Source organism: Oryzias latipes, chromosome 19 (genome assembly GCF_053564925.1).
Source record: "Oryzias latipes strain Hd-rR chromosome 19, Olatipes_Hd-rR_3.1".
NCBI classification, from domain to species: domain Eukaryota; kingdom Metazoa; phylum Chordata; class Actinopteri; order Beloniformes; family Adrianichthyidae; genus Oryzias; species Oryzias latipes.
Window position 1 is genome coordinate 7,504,668 of NC_136255.1, and position 21,723 is coordinate 7,526,390.

At 39.7% G+C, this 21,723-nt stretch overlaps 1 protein-coding gene across 1 annotated transcript in view; it reads left to right on the forward strand.

Moving 5' to 3' along the window:
* Positions 1–3,268: 3,268 nt before the first annotated feature.
* Positions 3,269–21,723, forward strand: part of thra (thyroid hormone receptor alpha) — a 179,404-nt gene continuing 160,949 nt past the window's right edge. The window contains exon 1 of the mRNA XM_023949083.2: positions 3,269–3,750. The gene's annotated coding sequence lies outside the window, so the exon portion shown is untranslated. The remainder of the gene's footprint in view (positions 3,751–21,723) is intronic.

Consider the following 21,723-nt stretch of genomic DNA (forward strand, 5'->3'; position numbering starts at 1 on the left):
CCCTACCTGACAAAGCTGATCATGGAGAACTTAATATTTGCAGTTTGTGCTAATCTGGAATTATATGAAACCAAGTCTTTCATATTATGGAAAAGAGCTGTGAAAGAAAAAGCCTGGAGCAAGATTCACAAGATTTGCTTCGGCTCAACATTTCAAACCAAGATTTTCCAACTGTAGGTGGCGAATAATTTGGGCAAGTAAACATTATCAAAAGAAGAGGTCCCTCCCTGCTTGTCCAGTGTGAACACCATGGGCTAGATATGAATTTAAGGACCCGCATTTATCGCATTGTTGAGCATGTCGCATGTCCGGTGTGGCCATAGCTTTAGACAAGAAAATACAGTCTTCATGGATCAACCAATCATCTCCTTACTTCTGTCAGCAGCCAGCCGAATTGGAAAATGTTACCTACTGTCTATCATATCCTAATGCAAAACATGACTACAGGGAACAATCAATAAAGGAGATCCATCAAATCTGACTCCGTTTAAGATCATTGCAGTATTATGTGAATATGCAATACGGTATACAACAGTACTGTCAGACAAAACAAGTTCATGGCTATTATGTTAATGCTTTCATTTTACACCAGTTTCGTATGCAAAATGATCAAATGTCCTCATTTTATGGTGAATTATTCTCAAAAACATGGAGTGAAGACACATTCAGATCTGCAGAGAAGTGTACTACTGCTCCTGCACTTGTCTATGGATCCTACCTCTGGCTCATCTAGCGCCCCCAGCCGTCCCCCAACTCCCTCTGGATGAAGCTCATCTGCTGGACTTTAAATATGAAGTTGTACAGTTAGATATTTTCATTTTTCTCTATGAGTTCTGGTACATCAACTGTCAGTCCTGGGGGAGGATCCCTCCTTCATGTAGACACCCCTGAGGTTTCTTTGTTTTTTTCGGAATCCGTTTTCTTAGTAGTTTTTCCTTACCGTGAAGGAGGGTCTAAGGGCAGGGATGCCCAATATAGTCTGTTTAGTTAGTTGGTTGAATGCTGTAAGCATTCAACCCTTTGTTTTCCTCTTCTGCTGTCTTCCGCCGTTTTTCGGCACTTAACTCCTTCTACAATTTTTAACCGATTGTAACCATTCAACTTTTAAAATGTTCAGCTCTTACTGCTTATTTGTGCTATGACTCTTGGTTTTTCAAATCCTTCAACTTTTTAAGATATTCCAGGTTTTCCGGGAATTTTTGCCCTGTTAAAATACATAGGGAAGTTATGGTGCATGAGGTACCCGGTTCAAGACCCCGTTCGAACACTTCAAAAAATTTTCAACCATTCAATTATTAAAATTTTCAACTCTTTCAACTTATTCCAGCTATGAATTTTGGTCCTTCAAATCCCTGAACTTTTCCAGATATTCCCGGATTTTCCAATCTTTTTGCTCCATTGGCGACACCTTTGCTTCTTTAAACAATTGTAACTATAACATTCTTTTGGCTGGAGACACCGTTCAAATATTGAAATGTTCACAAGGTTTTGGACTTCAACATAAGGCTCAAAATTATTATGGGATGGCAACACCACCTACAGTTTGGCGGCCATTTTGTGCCAAAATGTGAGGCAATTTTAAACTTCTTCAAACTTTCACCTATTTTAACCATTTTACTATTACAATGTTCAACCCTTTCAGCTTATTCCTTTCAGCTACGACTTTTAGTCTTTCAAATCTTTGAACTTTTCAAGATATTACAAGATTTTCCAGGATTTTCCAAGATTTTTGCTTCATTTAAATACATGGAGAATCCTTGAAAACCTTTGTTGCTTTCAAGCATTATAACTTTAACATGCTTTCAGCTAGAGGCACCGTTCAAACATCGAAATGCTCACAAGGCTTTGGACTATAAAATACGTTCATAAATCATTATGGGATGTTGACACAACCTACTGTTTGGTGGCCATTTTATGACAAAATCTGAAGCAAATATTGCAATAAACTTCATCCATGCCTGGAACTGAACATATTGAAATTCACTGGATCTGGACATATAAGGAATGTGGGCGTGGTTAGCAAACAAACTTCGTTGCTAAGGACGTCCAAAGGTTTACTTTTTCCGATTTGTCTGAAACTGACGTCGATTTATTCGTTATCCCCAGCCGACCCAAACATAAAATGGTTGCTATGGAGATAAAATCAATAGAAAAGCCACCATTTTGAAAAAAGTGGATTTTCTATCAACTTATAACATGTAGCTTTTACCAATATGATACTCTCAAACAATGTGTTTTTTGAGTCAGTTGATGATGCTGATGCTAGCACTTTTAGCCATTTTAGCATCATCTTCAAATTTTCAACAGTACATCCATTTTTTCAACAATTTCAGCTTTCATGCTTAACTCCGTCTACAAATTTTGACCTGTTTTGGTCATTCTACATTTACAATGTTCACCTTTGACTTTTGGTCCTTTAACTTCTCAAAATATTCCAGGATTTTCCAGGACAGTTCAGCCATTTTTCAACAACTTCAGCTTTCATGCTTAACTCCTTCTACAATGTTTGACCTATTTTAGACATTCTACTTTAAAATGTTCAGCTTTTTCATCAATATTTCTGCTTTTATTCAGCAATACAGCATTCAACCCTGCATTTTTTCTGGAAATGCAGCTCCTTCTAGTTCAGTTTAGTATTTTCCTATTGAATTCTATGTATTCATGATCCTTATGATTTTATGTTTACTTAACAATTACCGGTACGAAGCCCATTGAGATGACTGTTGTTGGGATTTTGGGCTATATAAATAAAAGCGAATTGAATATGAATCCCTATTTTTTCACATTAACAGTTTCCCTTTTATTTTATTTATTTATAAATTTCCAACCAAAACAAAAATTTATGAGAAAGTAATTTTTTACATTGATTATGTATGCTGAGAAAAAATATATTATTTAATACCATACTTTTTTTAATATTATTGTAAATTAATAACAATGCAAATAATCACAGAGGCAAATGAGGTTACATGGAAATTGAAAAAAGTATTTTGTGTTAAGAAATATCCTTTTTGTGAATGTAGAGCATTCTAAAAATATCAGTTATAGGTGTATAACTGATATTATATGATGTATAGTATGCATCATATTATTATTAATAATATGATACATTATATTTTACAATTATCACATAATTTCAAAAAAACAACCATTTCTGTGTTTTTCTTGTTTAAATCCTGGATGAAGAACATAGCAGCTCCAACACTGAGGAGGATGAGGAGGCGCAGTGACGATGGAGCCAATAAATAGGGAGGGCATAGAGGCGCGCGGGCAGAGGAGGCGCCGCTCGCTTATGTGTGGAGCGCGTGCTTTACAGCGCGGCTCCTGTAGAGAGCGGTAGATAGTTTTAATAAGTGCGTACAGCACTCCTATTACTGTACTGTATTCGAGCAGAGGGAGGAGCAACCGTGTAGTATTTCTTTCTTTTCCTTTTTTTTTAGCTCCTTTTCTCCACCTTGTCGTTGCAGTTCATCCAAACGCTACTAGAAAACAACAGAACTGTCCGCTTTCGCTGAACGGCTCCTGGTCGGGAGGAGGACGGGGAGCTGTGCGCCGCGGGACGGAGCTTATTTACGGTACAACGCTCAGCGGCCAGGCGGACGGCCACGTTCGGCGTGAGAAGGTTACAAGAGGGGCCGACACAAGTTACAGCGAGCGGGGGGAAGAACCCGGCAGACTTTCTCCCGCTTCCGTCTCGCTGCCCTACTTTCCACGCGGGTGTCCACCACGCTGCGAGGGCTGGAAGTGACGGTGAGTGTCGCCGCCTCTTCTTGCTAGCTTGTGTAGCCCGGGCTGCTTTGACAGACCGTCCGACCGATCCAACAGCCATAATGACGGCGTGTGGGGCAGCACGCGGGCTCCAAGGCGCTCGTGCCAGCAGTGTTCGCCGAAAGCAGGGGTACGCTGCTGGCACGGAGGGGCACGTTTGGTGTATTTTTAAGGCCCCAGAATTGGAACGCCTGCTTACAGTCTGGAACGCGCATAGTCCAGTCACGCATGCATGCGTGCACGCGCGCGGACACAAATGCACTCTGTCCCAACTTGCAGTGGCACACCTCCTGAAACTATGGCAGTATTTATGTAATCTAGTGGTTTTGTTCCGCCGACTAAATGTGGTTTCAGACTTTCTCTCCTTCAGCTGTGAAGTTCCTGTTTTGGTATCGCAGTCAAAACTTTTAAACAATTTTTATATTTATTTTTGTTTATGGCTACTTAAAATAAAAAGCTGAGCAAACTGTGGATGAAAAAAACAAAAAAAAACAAAAACAAAACAGTGATAAAATCCCCAAAATAAAAGCCCCGGTCTCTGTGTTGAGCTCAAACGGTTTTGAACCTGCTTAAGGACATCAGACTGGACCACCTCAGGTCATAGAGAGTACCAGAGGGTCTTCTTGCTTTGCACACTTTTTACCCAAAGAAGCAGTCAAGGTGATCCAGGCTGCCAGCTATGACAGTAAATTTGAAGGGACATGTAAGATGACCGATACTATGGCAGAAATCCAAGGATAGACTTGTAAACAAAGTGATACGGGTGTGTGATACGGGTGTATGACACTGCGTGTGTGTAACTGAAGTCAAATAACTACTGGATATAGAAAACATTTAGGAGTAAACACTAAAGACGCATTGATTCCCTATCCCCACGATTTGGTTCAAACCTCGATTTTTGGGTTACGGTTTAGTTTTGGTTCGACAAATGACTTGTGCTCTAACAAAACAACAAAAAAAAATGAAACGTGTAAAAATCCCTTTTTCATTTCCTCATAAGCAAGTAACAACGAAGAAAAACCTTTTAACCGACTTATGGTAAGCCTAGTGTAATGTAATAAAAAAATAAACGCGTTAAATTTTGAACAATTGTTTAACACTTTAAATGTAAACATACTGGTATGCAGTTGGGATGCAACTATTCACTTTCCCCACAATTTGGTTTGCTGATGTAACATACTGTTCGGTTTACGATCCAGAATTGTGCCATCCGTATAAAACATCGAAATGTGCTGAGTCGTTGCACATGTGCGCAACCCAGTCTTTTTGAGAGTTGGTATTATTTTTTCCACAAATGCACCAGTTGAAATGTTAGTTTTGACACACTTGCCCCCAAATACCCCTTCTTTTACACCAAAAGGGATTTTACAGCGAATGCACAAGGTGCTGATTGTCGCTCCCTTTAATAATGCTGTCTTGTTATTCCACGGCCCCCTACTTTTTATCATTCCTCAACTCGAGTTAAACCATCCCCAGTCCAAGGGGTGTCAGGGGTTTGATTGGCGATCGTCAATACAACAGTGACAAGTTGTTGGGCCTGTTGCAGCCGCTTGCCTCTGAATGCCTTCATTGCTGCATGAAAGCAGCAGGAATAATTAAATCTCTCTGTGTAATCAGTGCACTCAAAGGCTTGCCAGGGTTTCCACTCTCTGCTCGGTTTTTCAAAGGGACAAAGGGGGCAGAACGTATTGATTTTAGCTGAATGTATGGATTTCCCCGTCAAGATGGGTAGCTGATGGAAATAAAGAAAATCATTTGGGCTGATATTTTTTTTTCTTTTCAATTATTTTTCAAAGGACTACGCAAACGAGAGGTTTTTATCTCAGCTAACACCAGCCAATGTTGGGGCAGAAGGATACTTAGAGTTCTGGGGTCTATATTTATTGTGTGTCAACACGTGGAGTTAGAGTTAGAAACTTTCCATTGATGTGAACCAAAACAGAGTCAATCCAGGTTACTTGAATGTTATATCAGCTGGTTTTGCCCCAGGTGCCTCTCCATTAATCATTAGCCATCAGTTTAAATGGCAGTGGACTGTCCTTAGGTTGCTGATTAGCCATAGACAAATTTGTCACTCAGGTATGAACATGCTGCGGAAGAATCCCAAGTGGACCAAGTGCTCTCCATCAACAGGGCAGCCACGTGTTTGTCTTTGGTTTTCCTGCAGAACCAATGGTAAATATTGAATTGGGCCTAAATACGCGATCTTAGCTCATGAGTTTGTAATGTGAGGCCACTAGACAGATGAATACAGCCTTATTTGACTTTCTTAACCCTTGGATGCATAACCTACCAATACTTGCACATTTCCACAGGTAGGGTCAGATATGACCCTAAATAGAACCAAAGCGCAAAATACAGCATTTTTCGGAGTTAACGTTATTTTTTTTGCATAGTTTGGCTGAGGGTCTGAATTATGAGATTAAAAACATATAGCAACAGCTTCTAAAAGGCACTGTAGGTGTGTGTATCAGTGTTTGCTACTGACAACAACGTAGAAGAAGAACCACAGACTTGGCAGAATTTTCCCAAGTGACACCAACGATGAAGAATTCAACATATTAAGTGATTTGAAGTGATATAAAGAGCTAAGTTGACTTGTTAGCATGTTCTTCATAGTATAGTTATCTGAATAATTGTTTAAATGTTGCGCTAATATACTAGACTTCTCTAATTTTTCATTAAACTAAATACAGTTAAAAACCCGTGGGGTCACTTTTGGCTCAACTTATGCATCAAAGGGTTGAAGTCCTTAACTGTCTTCCAACATCTATTACTGTGACCCTTATTCCTTCTTGTTTTTTTCTGCCCCCGCCCCCATCATGTCTGCTCTTGCTCCCCTTTGGAGGGGCAGACCTCCAGCGCTCAAATGTGAACAGCATCCTCTTATGTAATCCCTCTGTGTGCAGCTGACGTCAGAATCCGAAGCCGCTTTCACATGATGTCAGAGCTGTCTGTAGAAGCAGAGGGCATGCTGGGTAGGTCGGTGTCTTGGTAGCTATTCCTGTCCTGAGCGGGGTGTAATGGGAAGGCCTGAGATTTGATGGTTGTTTGCGTGTCCTTGACAGAATGTGGAGATGTTATGTTCCTGTTCACTGCGATAACTGTTGTAGCAACCAAACCAGTTATTGTGCCAGAGCAGCGATGTCTTTGACTGTCTAATCAGAGCATGGTGGCTTCATATTGATATTTCTGCATTAATCGTGTCTATTGGACATTATTACTTATTAGATATAAACACTATAGATTAGCAACTGAAATGTATCTGCATCCAGTCACCAGCTCAGAGTGATTGTTGTTTTTACTGTTCACTTCCGACTCCACATGCCTGTTAGTCTCATGTTCAGCGCTGTCTCTGTTCGGCTGACTCGGATGGAGGATGAGCCTGGGGGTCTTTCAGATGTTGCCTGTGATCTATTCAGATGTTGCCTGTGACTTATTAGATCATAGCTTCCATATGGAAGAGGCTGGCATGGCAGTTAAGCCAGAGTGAAAGCAGCCAAGCACAAAATGTCATCTGATAATCCAAAGACTGCTGTGTAACTCAGCTAATTGATGCTGCGGTTTTGTAAAGGAGTGCACATCTGTCGTGGAGGTCAAACAGTTTATTTAAACTGTTTTTCTATCATTTTTCTGGCATTTTTGTTCTTATTTGCTGAATATAACTGAACGTAACCATCAATAAGTAGTGTACATTAGAAACCAAGCAAGGCAGTGAAGCTCCAGATCAGATCTGGGAATTTTTGGTGGAGGAAGATGTGCTTCAATAGAGGGCTCTGAAAGATGAACGCTCCTAAGTTTTGATAAAAAGCTGCAGTAACCAATCGTTCAAGCTTCTGGGATGAGATCCGCTGAAGTTTCGATTATTTTGTTTTGGAGTATTAAAAGATGTGCACTAAGTAACATGGCTGTGATGAGCAACATCCGTCCATCCATCTTCAGAACTTGCTAACTCCCTTTTGGGGTTACATGAGTCAACCCAGCTACTGTTGGACGAAGGCGGGGTACACCCTGAACAGGTCACCAGGGCCACACACAGACAATATACTCACATACACAGTTAGGAGAAATTTAGAGACACCAATTAACCATTGAAGCTTGTTTTTGGACTGTGGGAGGAAACCGAAATGCCCAAAGAAAACCCACACACACACGAGGAGTAGGCTTATTCAACAAATCAACATTTTTTGACAGTGCCATATCAGGTTGTGCAGTACACATCGCAAAAGACTGTAAACTGTGTTATAGTTACCTTAAATGTTTACACACATGCATTGACAGAGATACTGTTATGTTTAAAAAAAACAATTCTCACACTACCTACATTGGTCTTAATTGTTGTCCAGGACTACCAGAAAGGTAGATATTTGGTCTTTGATGAGTTTCCTAGACATGCGAGTTCCTTCGTTTCTATTATTAAGATAGCTTACAGTACAATTCATGTTGACTTTTTATTCAAATGTGGAAAGCAAATGATATTTTAGTAGTTTTTTGTTTTTCCATTTTTTTAATGTATCACAAGACTTATCATGACCGCAATTTGGTTCACTAATATCCCAGATTGCAAGTTTTCCTCATATTGTGTGGCACTAACGAAGAGAACATGCAAACTCCACACACAAAGAGCCCAGTAGGGATTTGATCCAGTCACTGCTGGGCCTTCTCACTGTGAGGTAAGAGGGCTAACCACTGCGTCAGCCCGACGCAGCCCGACTTTAAAATATCAGTGTTGTTATTCTCCACTGTAACACATGTACCACAAAGTTTATACATACCTGAAGGTATTTTATTCTTTAACAAAACATGACACTTTCATAATGTTCATCCTGTATGGCTACATTTTAAAGAAACAAGGATATTTTCCACTTTCTGATGAATATTACAGTCAAAAAGCATTATAAATATGATACTTGCTGTCCAAATTTGGATGAAAAAGCAGAGAAAAGGTATAACTCATAATAATCTTTACAGTAATGCATCTTGAGAGTGATTTTGCCTGTTTAGAAATTAATTTTGGATCTATATTCCACTAATAATATCAATTGAGAGTTATTATTGGTGGCTGGCAAATTAATAATATTCTCCAAAATCGGAGAAGGGGTCGAGACCTCAGGTTTGATGCAGTTGCTGTTTCGTTTCTTCAGAGGCTCTGCTGCTGATAACCATGCTGTCATGGTGAACGTGACAAGAGATTATCAGCTGGTCTTCATGCAGACCTGCTGTCTGTACGACATGGCATCCATTTAAACTCAGATACGTTTGCATGACTGCAGAAAACATCCAGGCTAAGTTCATGTGCCCCCCGCCCTTTTTTGAAAAATTCATTGCTTCTTCCTTTCTTCTCATAGGAAGCAGCGTTTTTTTTTCTTCTGATGGTGGTTTTGTTCAGTTGTTTCTGTTGAGCAGTGGTTTCCATGCAGATTGTTACTGGAAGCCCCCACTTATCTTTTCTACCTCTTTGTGCCATTGAGCTGTAGCTGCTCCAAACTGCGCTTTGCGTCGGCTTATGCCTCTGCTACCGGGAATTGGAGAAAACAATCATTTGTAAATCTGCCTTATGGGCCAGAAGAACAGCAAGAGGGCTTTACACAGCCTCCGTTCCCTCTTGTTAGTGCCAGCCAGTTTGGCTGCACCGAGATCACTTACAAATGGCTGCTCATCAATGGAAATATTTGGCACCCAGACCTGGGAGCGTTCTAATTATGAAGACAAGTCTGTTTGACCTTAGCTGCTGGACTGCTTCTGTTGGACGCCGATGGACAGGTGGTGGTTACCACCAGGGTCTCACAGCTAAGAGGTCCTGGATCAAAATCTGGCCGCGGCCCCTGTGTCTGGAGTTCCTTACTACTTGCTGCACATGCACACAGTTGTTTATGTTCCAGCAGCACCACATTGCATTTCTGTTTAGATTTGTAGCCTCAAATGTGGAATGGTTCATAAATGTTTTTGGGTGTCGAAGGATGTTCAGTGCAAACAGAAACTGAAATAAAATGCAATAAAAACCTCATTATTGGCATAAAGAATAAAGGGCCCACTCTGATAAAAACAGTGCTTTTGCTGTTTTTACCATGTTCTTGTGGCATATCTCTGAGCTCCTCATTGCTGTGGACAAGGACACCTGACTACAGATTTTCTCTCAGCTTGAGAGCATCAAGTCTGTCAAGAAACTTTTCTATTTCATTTCAGCCACTTTAAGTGTGAGAAATTTAAGAGAATGAATAAAACTGGTCTGTGAAACCACTGAAACTGACTGTATGGCAAAAGCAAGAATCTGACAGTCAGTGGTGTTCACTAACTTCTCCAAGTTGTTCTCTGTATTTGTTTTAAAACCTGAAGGGTAATTAAAGAAGTAAAACATGACGCCTAGAAGATGAACACCCGACACCAGTCCATAAGAGACTTTGATGAAGCATAAATGCACTGCAACTGTATGGAAATGTACCGACTGATAGCGCCAGGGCAGACTCCATGCCAAGAAAGTTCCATCTTTTTATTATTAGTTGCAGAATATTGACTCAGAACATTATCAGAACCTGAACAGGTTGCTTAAAAGAAGACTGTATGCCCTGAGAAAGCTTGTGTTCAACTGAAGTAGAGTGCAGAGAACAAGGTTGCACAAAATGAACAACTGCACATCCAGACACTCCTTCAGGTGCAGCTAGCAATGCATGCAAAATTGATGGAGGTTGTAAGAGTTTTTGTCTGCTGTCTCATGCCACTAAAATGTTTTCATTTTGTGTGACTTAAGTAAAAAAGGTTCATCTATTTGTCTGACCTCTGTTGCTGTTTTTATTAAATGTAACACCATATTTACTGTTTTCTCAATTTTGTTGAGTATAGATGATGTTTTTCAGTAGAATTTTTAAGAAAATTTGCAGATGTGTGTTAAAATGTCATCCATGTCTTCTGCATTGCATCGTGAAAACTGCTTTCGCTTCCTTGTAGAGTTTCCAGTTAATAACAGAACGTTACCCACTAAGACCAGAACCGTATCAAGGATCGTTGGTGGTTTTTCTGTTGACTTTTTTTTAAACCTGTTCCAGGTCTTTCCATTGCTCTCAGAATAGAATTTTAGCTCCTTCCTCAGCTGGAGAAGGCACCAGACTTGCATCACATATCTGCTTCTCACATCCTTCAAGTTTGACTTGCATCTTTGTTTGGCAGAGCTGGACGTATGGACTTTGGTAATGTTATGACTGTCGGTGAGGTTAAAGATCACCTCGGAGTTTAGTAGGGCTTCTCTGAAGCATGACTGACAGTATGGGCCCCTTCGTTACTACGCACCCAGCATTCTTCTGTTTGAGGAAACTTCTCATCTCCTGACATCCTTTTTCCAAACCCTCCCCATGAAGGCATTAGCACCAGTGGTGGCTACCTGATCTCCTCAAACTTTACAGAACGAGCTGAGTCCAGCCATTATGTTTTTAAATAAAACTAGTGGCGTGACACTAAACGTCTTAGTTTTTATTTTTGCTGCTGGAGTTCTGAGAATGTTTGCTAGCTTTTATGAAAATGGCGGGAGAAGTGCAGCAGGCATTAGACAACAACAGCAGGTGGGTGCGCTGCGGTTTTTTGGCAGAGCTCTTTGGGAACAGGAAGTTAAAGTGACTCCTGGTTTCAGCCATCACCGAGTGACTGGGATCCCTGCAGAGTTTGTGGTAAATTTCTTTTTTTTTGTGCTCCACTTTTCTGCGAGACTGAAGTCATTTGGTGCAAAATATATTTAAATCTTTCCTTTCACATGGATGTTTCCTCAAAAATATAACAGTGGAGTCAAGTCTTGTTAAAACCTGACCTTAGGCTCAATTTTATTTGCCGGTTTATGATCTGAATATCCAAATATTTAATTAATTCAGAAAATAATAATCAGCAATGATAATCTTACAATTAGTTCCAGTTTTGCCTATAAAGTATTGGGAGGGAATACAGCTTAAGAGGATTAACAGACCTCCGATCTAGAGCTAAAACCAAGCTCGTAAATTAAACATATCCTTTTATTTTTTTTAGGATTATCACACTTGTTTCCCTCTTTGGAAGTCTGAAGTTCTAATGCATTCTAGACATGTTTGTATTTGAAATAACTAGTCAAAAGCTGTAATAGGGAGCTTTGTGCTTGCAGCCTGACTTTGAAAGCAACTAATCCTTTGAATGCAAACGATCCTTTAAATCAGGCGAGCAGTTTCTTGTACAATATTGCTTATGAATACTAGCAGAAAATTGAAATACGAGAGCGTGTCTGTGAGTATACCTCGAGTCAGTTGAGGTGCAGACGGTGGACTTGCAGTGTATTTGAATCCGTACCTGTTGCAAGCAGAGAGGGCCGCATACTGGGAGGTCTCGGGTGCAGTTTATGCCAAGCACCTTGAGGCGCTGGCGTGTGTCTGTGTGTATGCATGTGTTTGCACAGGAACTCGTAGACTTGCTGATCTGGCAGGCATGCACATTTTTCACATCAGTTGCCTCAACTATTGCCAATCATTTAATACTGGTATATAGCAGACACCCAAAGCTGTCTGCTATGTAACAGGCTTGCTTTGCCTTCATGTGAATAACTTTGGAAGAAAATACATTGTTTCAGTTACAAATTCTTGGATAATGGATTTTTCGTCATTGTTAATGCAGTGCAAACTAGGATAAATAAGGGTGCAACGTGTAAGAAGCTATAAAGGGCCTTTTCATCAGGTCAAGTAAGATTGCACGGCTTGATTGTTCATCTACTTCTCACTGTCTAGTGCTCACATTCCCTTAAATAATCCAGGCCTGAGTCCATACGCCACTGTTTTACAAATTCCATACAGTGGGGAAGAGTATGCACTTTTTTTGTTGGCTTGCTTTGCACCAATAGATGATACAAAAAGGACCTTTAGTAGAAAAGATATCCTTTATAGAGCTAAATGCAGATTGTATATTTTAACTGTTTAAAGTTTGCATTATCTTGCAGTTTTATGCTGAGTTGTTTTAACAACTAACATGCAGTTCAGGTGTCAAATAATGAATACTATAGCTTTGCTGTGGCCCATCATGACAAGCCAGCCTTGGCACAGTTTATCTAACTGAGCAGAGCACAGAATGGAGCACTTGCTCTAACAAAGTTAAGCACATTTTTGTCAAGCGTGCCTGTGTGGTTTTAGGTGTTTTCCCATGAGCATATTTCTCATATTCTAGGAATGTCAGAAATCGTCACATTGTCATTTGGATTGGTTTCATCTTGAGCAGGCCAAGGCTCACACGAATGTCATGAAGTAACAAAGGCTGCTTGTTTTAGGTATTTGAGATCGCTCGATAAGACCCCTGTGCAGCAAGGAAAGAAGCCCAAAAATAAAACCACCTAGTCCCACCAGCCCTACCTATCATATAATGCTAAATGCCTTGACCTCTTCCACTGCACCATGTTCCAACCTGTTTGGGGCGTGTTCAGATAAGCTGTGGGCTGTTTTGCTATTCTGCTTGAAATGCCTGCTGCTAATATCACGCGACGTACCATCTTTGGTTTTTTCTCTGACCCTTTGGTCTGCTTGGTTGGTCATTTGCGTTCACACCGTTTCAGGATCACTCCAATGTTTTCTGCATGTCAATGAAAACCCTCAGTTTTAGGTTGATTGAAATTGGCGTGTTTTGTAACAGAGTTCAATAGAGCTTTCACACACACTAACTGCTGCAGACCAATCTGTGTCTTCTGAAATTGACACGCCTGCAGATGAAACTTTATTTTTGCTTGACTGTAGCAAGCTGTATTTGTAGCAGGCTGCTTGTGTTGCACTGTTTTCTGCACCAGGCATTTTAAGTGTTTGGTCTCTTACACAGAGTCGGGTTTCCCTGTGCATAGCTGGCCCAGACGGAAGGAAATCCAATAGTTACAGCGTGGGGGACCTCAAAGCACCTTCAGCACTGGAGACCAAGATGTGGGCAAGCTGCCTTTTGAGCATTGCAAACATGTACATGCATGCTTTGCAGTATCTGTTCCAGGCCACTTCAGGGGAAGATGTTATCACTTAAAGTTTGACAGCCTCAAGTTTGCTCTCTGTTACACACTTTCAGACAAAAGTACTTTGATTACTTCAAATGCCAACTTCCTGTTTGCACAGAAATGTTACTGACTGCAGACTGTTTAGTGTTGTGCCCAACAGGGCTTGCGTGGCTTTGTTTACTGCCAAAATGACAGGATGCAGCCATGTTGTGGTGCATGACTAGAAAGATTTCCCTTTTAAAATAGGTGAATGTGGATTAAAAACATTGGCAAGCCTTCAATTATTTGCATTATTCATTTGATGTAATTGAACAGAATATCACACAGTATCTGTGGAGCTACAGGACTCTGTCAGGACTGTCTGGCCAGGACTCAACAGATTCTGGCATTGGGCCTCTATGAACAGGGGAAGCTGTTGTAGGGGTTCGCTGCTGGAAATGATTTAAGGAGAACTGGGATTGATGGAAAAGGGGATAAAAGATTCAAGGTCATGCCATGAGTGAATCGATGCATCCACAAAGTGTTTATATTGCACTGATAATAAATGGAGTGATGGACCCATGTCTGTCCAAAGGTCTCTGTGTTGTGAGTTCACTGAGAGTTTGAAATGCTTCTTGTAAATTTTTTCCAAAAACAAAAATCGATTTCAGTTTTCTTGTTTCTGGTGAACAGCAAAGGGAAATGCAACCGGGGCGGAAAAAGGAATCTACCTTAAAGGACCTATATCATCTAAAATCAGCTTTTTGAGCTTTTCAGTGTATTATATTAATTCCTCACAAAAACAACCCCAAAGTGGTATTTTGATCTGCAGAGCTAACACTTTCATTTTCTGTGCACAATATGCACATCCATCTTTGGAAAAGTTTAGATGTTGTTTGCTTTCATAGGTGAAACACAGACACGCTGCCAAGTTGTCTTACTTCCGAGTTGGAAAATGACTCATATTTCATTAAACAATCGTTTTTCAGTATGCCAAAGTTAATATATTATTAAATATAAGGATATTTTTGACTCTTAAAAGGTTTGAGAAAAGCACAATAAAGGCCCTTTGAATAACCACTCCAATGAAAATTGTGTTCTTGTGGCATTTTCTGATGACGTAGGACATCTATAAAGAAAATTAAGCGTGAAATTGTATTCCTAAGTGTTTTTTTTTTAATTCAAATTGTTGTGAATCAGGTGCACATGAAAAAAACGCTGTATCAAAAAGAGGGAATCAGTTAAGTATAAAAATATACTGGATAGGTCATAAGCTCCCTGCTCCGCTCCATTCTGCTGCATCCACTTTTAGACAAGTGGAGCCATGTCAGTCTTGGTTTTGCCCATCTGAGCTGGCTTCTTTTTTGGTTGGTGGTGTGAGGGGCTGTAAGCTAGTGGGAGAGCGCATAAACGGAGAGCTCTCAGCAACGGGGAGGGAAGGGGGGTGGTTGCTCAGTGACAACACATTTTTGATGAATCACTGCCGCTCTGCCGAAACTGTCTTAGAAAAAGAAACTTTTTTCATATATAGTGTAAAAACAACATAATCATGATTAAAAGAAAATTTGGAATCCTTTTACAATACCTCAAAAGATGATTCGAGTGGGTCTTCAAACATGTTCATTGTTCTGGTTAAATTCAGGAAAATCCCACTGTCCCACTTAATCACATTTTTGATGGTGAAAGAGCTGTTCACGAATCTGACCCAATGAAGGCTCAGGGTAACCATAGAGTGAGACCTGTGTTGTTGTGGGATGAGGCTCCAACTGGAGCTGATGTTCTTTCACTAGAGTCCCTGATCTTTGTCCAGGTTGGATGAGCTCCAGTTGGTCCCCAAAGCCACCATTCCCGTACTAACAGCTGTAGTGTTGTACTGTGCCAAGCTGGGCAGCTTTCAGCACTGCTGACCTTCCACTCCTGCTTGTGTGCAAATCCTTCCTACCAACAGATTACAGTAAACCAGGAAGGACGTCAAGTAGAGCGCATGTCGGCCTGCATGAAGCCATGCTTATGTTTGCGTAAGGTGCATTGTTTACTGTCCACTATTTCCACTTGTTATTTCTGTTGCCCTGTCAGTTTGCAGGCAGACCGTTATTTGTTCCAGAGAGATTATTTGACGGGGAGTTGTCTCTTCTTTTCACTTTCTGAAGTTGTTTCGACCCTGTAAACTCAGGGTTTGCAGCAAATGTGCAGCACATCCACTTAATGGTTGCCAAGATGGGAAAAATTTGACATCCTCATCGCTTAGGAGCAACGAAAGCCACCTAAAGTAATGCCAAGCTTAGAAGTCAAATAGCATAGCATACTGATTCAAACATTAGTGGACTTTTTGCTGTTGCACACTGAAATCTTGAAAAAAGTAATCAAACTTTTTTTATCTGTATTCATGAACATGTTCCCATTCATTTGTTTGGGTGGGTGATATGTTTTAGGAATGATTTAGATAAGCTCAGAGTGTTATGTGGCAGGTTCCTTTCTCATATCGGATTATTTGTTGTGCAGAAACCAAATGCATGTATTTTAGTTTTAGTCTGTAATCAAACTGCAGGCAGCTTCCCCAAAGTCTTAGATGTGTGTAGGGCAGCTGTGGTACAGGGTAGGGTGGTCGACCTCTGATCGTAAGATTCCAGGTTCGATTTCTGCCCATGAGTCGAAGTATGAGACACTTCAATGTGGGGATCAGTGTCTTGCCTCTGGTGGTTATGGGTTGGCGCCAGTGTTCAGCAGTGGAGCCACCATCAGTGTGTGAATGTGACTGTGACTGGAAAGCGCTTTGGGCCTTTGAGGAATTTAGAAAAACGCTATACAAGTATATACCATTTACCATATGCCATTTTAGTCTGACTTTGCTCTTTCCCAGCAGTACACAGTTTTTTTCCAAACAGAATGAGTCCACCGACTGTATAATAAAGTGTGGTGCTGAAACATCTGTTAATGACATCTGTCTGTTTATATAAATGAGGCAAGTTTTTATCCCTACTGAGCAAAACTGAGCATTCTCTAAAAAAGAAGTCAGTGAGTCTTTGAGTTTTCCTCATACCAGGATGAAATGATGACTTTTATTTAGTAAATAGTAGAGATGTGATGAACTAATCTTAGAAAATCTGTAGCTAAAATAAAATTCAGGTCAGATTTATTAACAGTGTAAAAAATGCGTTTAATAAACACCAACAGTTATTGGTGAAAAATGTTTTACAATAATTCAGTAGATGACTAAAGCAGTTTTTAAAGTTCCTCGGTAAACTAAATCTAAGAAATTAACTGTGTACAAGGCATAAATAATGCTATTTATTTCAAAAATTGGACCAAAGCTTCATTACCCTTACAAAAACAGCAAAAACAACCCACTTTAACATTTTTGTTACACATCATAATATAAGTGATAATTTTTATTTACGATATTCCTGTAAACTTTATGTTCATTTAAAAATCTGTCTTTAGCAAAGCAAAAACAAGAGTGCCATTTATAAAATGTTGGCTTCAGTTTGACTCCTGTAAGTAAATCAACTCTATATATGTAGCACTTTAAAACTTCAAATGTTTTTCAAAAAGCTGTCAAAAAAAGTTTAAGAAAGGATAAATACAGCAGTTTCAAAAATTAGTTCTAAACACACACAAAGACAGTTGTATGCTTTTTAAAGGCAGAAAGCTGGTACTAAAGCAGATGAAAAATTGACTGTAAATGTGTTGGAAGGGATGAAGATAAAGGTCTTTTATAAGCTTTGTTTGTCCAACAACAAAGGCTCTGTCCTCTCTGAGCCGTGAATTTGGCCTCTAATCGTTTATCTGCTGATCTGAGGCGAAAACCAGAAAAGCCCAGTAAGAACACTAAAAGATCTAAAAGAAAAATTAAAACAGTTCTTTATCGAATTCATTGTGAAAGTGCCAGTATCTGCTCCAAACTTTATTTTAGTCATTGATCTGTTTCTGTTTGTGCAAACCGGGCTGCACGGTGGCGCAGTGGTGTCCAGGATGTCCCCTGCCTTCGCCCGCAAGCGGCCTGGATAGGCTCCGGCAGCACAGTGACCCCGAAAGGGAACAAACGGATTAGAAGATCAATGTTTGTGCAAACCTGGTGTATTGGATTATTGCACTGAACTTTAACCAGCAGGTTGTGGTTCAAAACCTGGAGAGGTTTTATCTGGGCTAACATGAATTCTGCCCCATCATCACTGAGATGTACTTTGCAGTAAACAAGTGGTGGAGGTAGCTTAACAAGCAAAAAATATCTATTTATGTTTGGTTATTACTTTCAGCAAAGAAAATTTGAATGCTGACTCCACAATAGACCTAATAACGATCATCCTGGTCATGCCACGCTTCATACATGTGCATTGGAAAAGGTTTTAATGTTTTCAATGCACAATTTCCCGTTAGGAAGATTTTTGTGACTCATAAAAAACAGAAAACACACCTAATTCAAATTATTGGTAGTTCAAGATCCAAGTTAGTTAGAGTGTCTTCCTGAGCAAGAATTTTTTCATTCACTGTAGAAAGGAAATCCACTCATGTCTTTCTTTAAATAATGCATTTCAGAAAATCTTTTTTCAAAATTGTCCCCCAGTATCTTATCTGTAATTCCTCCACCTCCTCATATCTAAAGCCTCTTCCCATCACCTAAGCAGTTACATATCTTTCTTAGATCTAAACCATCGAGCCCTCAGCTGAACTTACTATTTCTGACAGTATTCACTCTTATTTCTCTCTATGGGGATTGTTCTTAAACCCCTAAAAGCTGCTGCATCGGCCCCAAGCTGAATCAAAAACTTGGTGCTGATTCCTCTAACTTCTTGAATAAACGTACCTCCAAAATCTTATGAAACCTTTGTTCCAAAATGTATTAAAAGACTAGCATTTCAGCTTCACCTCCCACCTGTTTAAAAATACATTTCATGAGCAGTTCCACTCTGGTTTCTGTCCCTTCGCATCATTCTTGACCCTATTGCAACCTTAGGCTTAAATTGGCGCTTAGCAAGCCCGCCCCCACTTCCTGTCACCCATTGCTTTACATACTCTGCTAGCTTACAGCCCCTCACAACCCCAACCTAACAAGTGCAACAAAATGGTGATTATAGTGGAGCAAATCAGTAGTACAGTTTGGCGGATCTAGTCATGTACAAGTGGATGCATCAGAATGGAAAAGAGCGCATCTTATTTTCTACATAACAAATACGATACAGCATTTTTATCTGGTCCTGGTTTGCAAAAACTTGAATTAAAAAAATACTCATTAATGCAATTTTGAGCTTAATTTGGATTATAAATGTCCTTCCTCATCAGAAAAATGCCACAAAAACATGCTATAATACAATATTCATTGGAGTGGGACTTTAACCTATTTTTTCAAGTACAGTTTACACCTTCCTCTCTTTTTAGAGCAAATAAATAAAAAATGATGTAATACTTTTCTACCAAAGTCAACATAGAACTTAGAATGATCCCTTATTAGCTCAAAATCCACACAATAAAACTGAAATTTGAAAATTGCTCTGTTTTTCCCCACCCACAAATGAAGAGGATGCCATCTTCAAAAGGACCTTATCTTTTCAATCGCACAATAGTAACACATCTGTCAGCGTGCTTCTAGCTATGAAAGCTCCTTCCCCTATACCAGAGCTCTGTCTCTGGGCTATTTTAACTCTTTCCTCTTTGGTCTCACTCACAAAGCTCTCCATAATCTTCTGCCGGTCCAGAATCACCAGAATCCCTTCCACCTACCACAGGTCCCCTGGTCTCTAGCAGCTCCCCAGACTCTCGGTTTAAACCCTTCTACTAACTTTCACAGCCCTTTTGTGACCTTGACCTTCATATCTCTCTGATCCCCTTTATCTTGCTTTTCCTTTCTGTTCTTAAATAATCCTCTCCACCTGACTGTTCCCTTGTGCCTGTTTTACCACAACTGGGAGCAGTGGCTCTGCCCTCAGGCTTTAAAGCTCACTGCCTTCAGATGTTAGAAATATCACACTTGTGGTTTTACTTACTTTGTGTGTTTAAAAAAATAATAATATAGTGTCCTTGAGTGACAGAAAGGTACCCCCCAAAAAATGATTAATAATATACAAAGAATGTGAGTAGATCTACAGTGGGGAAGGTGAGGAAAAAACATGGCACAATGCTCTAAGTCTCCTTGGTTACGAGCATCTGCTAAATGACTTGATGTGGAAGTGTAGATCTTCTTTTTATCCACATTACCCACTACCCCTGTGGTGCAATGTTTGCTCTGTAACAAAGTTATGACAGTGTTGGGTTCATGCGTAGTTTTTACTGCACTAGCTTGATGTATATCACTTCAGTTAAATACATTAACATCTTTTATCCAATCTTCTGAGTCTAAATCAGACTCTCCACTCGGGTTGTATGTAAGCTCTAACATTTTGAGGAAAGTAAATTCTTGCTGCAGAACTGACTATATTAAGGAAATCGGGCATCGTATTCATTTAGATGTTTAGGTTTGTATTATTTTAAAGGGAATATTATCATTATTCTTTTTTATTTTTATCGGAACCTCTAAATTAAAGAAAAAAAGCTTCTCCCGCCCAAAAACTCAGTGCTTTAAAGAGATGCTTGCATGCTGCTGCATGTCGCTGATTGACAGGAAAGTGGGGCCCCATGCAGTAAAAACATTTTATGTTGAGACAATGGAAAGACGAGGGCTCCTTCTGCAGGGTATTTCCTAACTGTGAGCGGTACGAAAGACACATCGGCTGTTTCCATTTGTTGTTACAAACATTTTAAATATGCAAAATAAAAATATGGGTTTAAGGGAGAAGGTAAACAGGCATTCTAGGGAAGAGGTTGTCATTTTAGGGTGAGGAATCATGAACCCGCACTGAGGAGATTGTGGTTGGACTTTGGTTGGTGCAAAATAAACAAATATGATTTTTTTTTAAGTCCATTCTCAGCTCTGTTCACATTTCAGTTTAGTGACTTTTGTGGAAAAAAAACCTTTCTATTGCAATAGTTACTTCTTAAGATTTAAAAAAAGATAGCTGAAATGTCAAAAAATTGGTTTAATTGAATTTATTGTATTTATAAAGCACGAGTTCACAACTGAGGCTGTGTCAAAGAACTATACAAAACATCAGACAAAGTTTTATTTAAGCTCGTTGTAGTCCAATTCAGTCCAGATCATTTCAGCAAAGCCAGATGATCTCAGTTGTAGAATAATAACTCATAGACTGAAAAAGTGAAATTAAAAACTGCCAGAACAAATGTGCTCATTTCAATCATCATTGAGTTACTCTGGATTCCCGACTTCAACTGACTTTATGATTGTTATTTGTTTTGAATAGCAGTTTACTGGATGTTTCCAAATAATCCTGTGGATTTGGTTTACTTGGTTTGGGGATTGCACTGAATGGAGGCAAATTCTGCTTGCCCCCTGACTGTTGTATTCAAAGCAGCTTCACTACATAGTCTACCTACATTTTACAGTTTTACAGAGTTTGCATTTCTTAAGATTTGCGAAATACAGTCACGTTTTTGCTTTACTTTCAATGTGTGGTCAGCTGAATAGTCCGTTTGTATTTACACTGTTGGGATTCACACTTTTGTTCACTTGCAATAAAGTGGAAACCCTGGTGTTCAGAAGAACAAATGTTGGTTTATTTGGTCATCTCTAGAGTTCAGATGAACTTTCATCTCTGTCAAATGTTAAAACGTATTTTGGTGGGAATTTAACCAACCCTGGACAGAAACTTGTTTCAGTGAAATTCTTACTGAAGGCTAGCTGGAAGATGCAAACCTTTCATGCTAACAGCTCTGGTATATAAATATTAAGATTTAAACACATTTTGGATATTATTAGCTAAAAGTTTTTCCTAACCATTGCATTAAATAAAATGTTCAGAAATCCAAACTGTGAATTATTGCATATCTATATGATGTGTCAGAAATGCAAGAAATGTGTATTTTTTCCTTCTTAAAGGAACTTTCTGACAAGCACATTTTTTTATCAGAGAGAAACAGCTGTGTATGTTCAGGGGCTAAATAATTGATTATTGAACCAT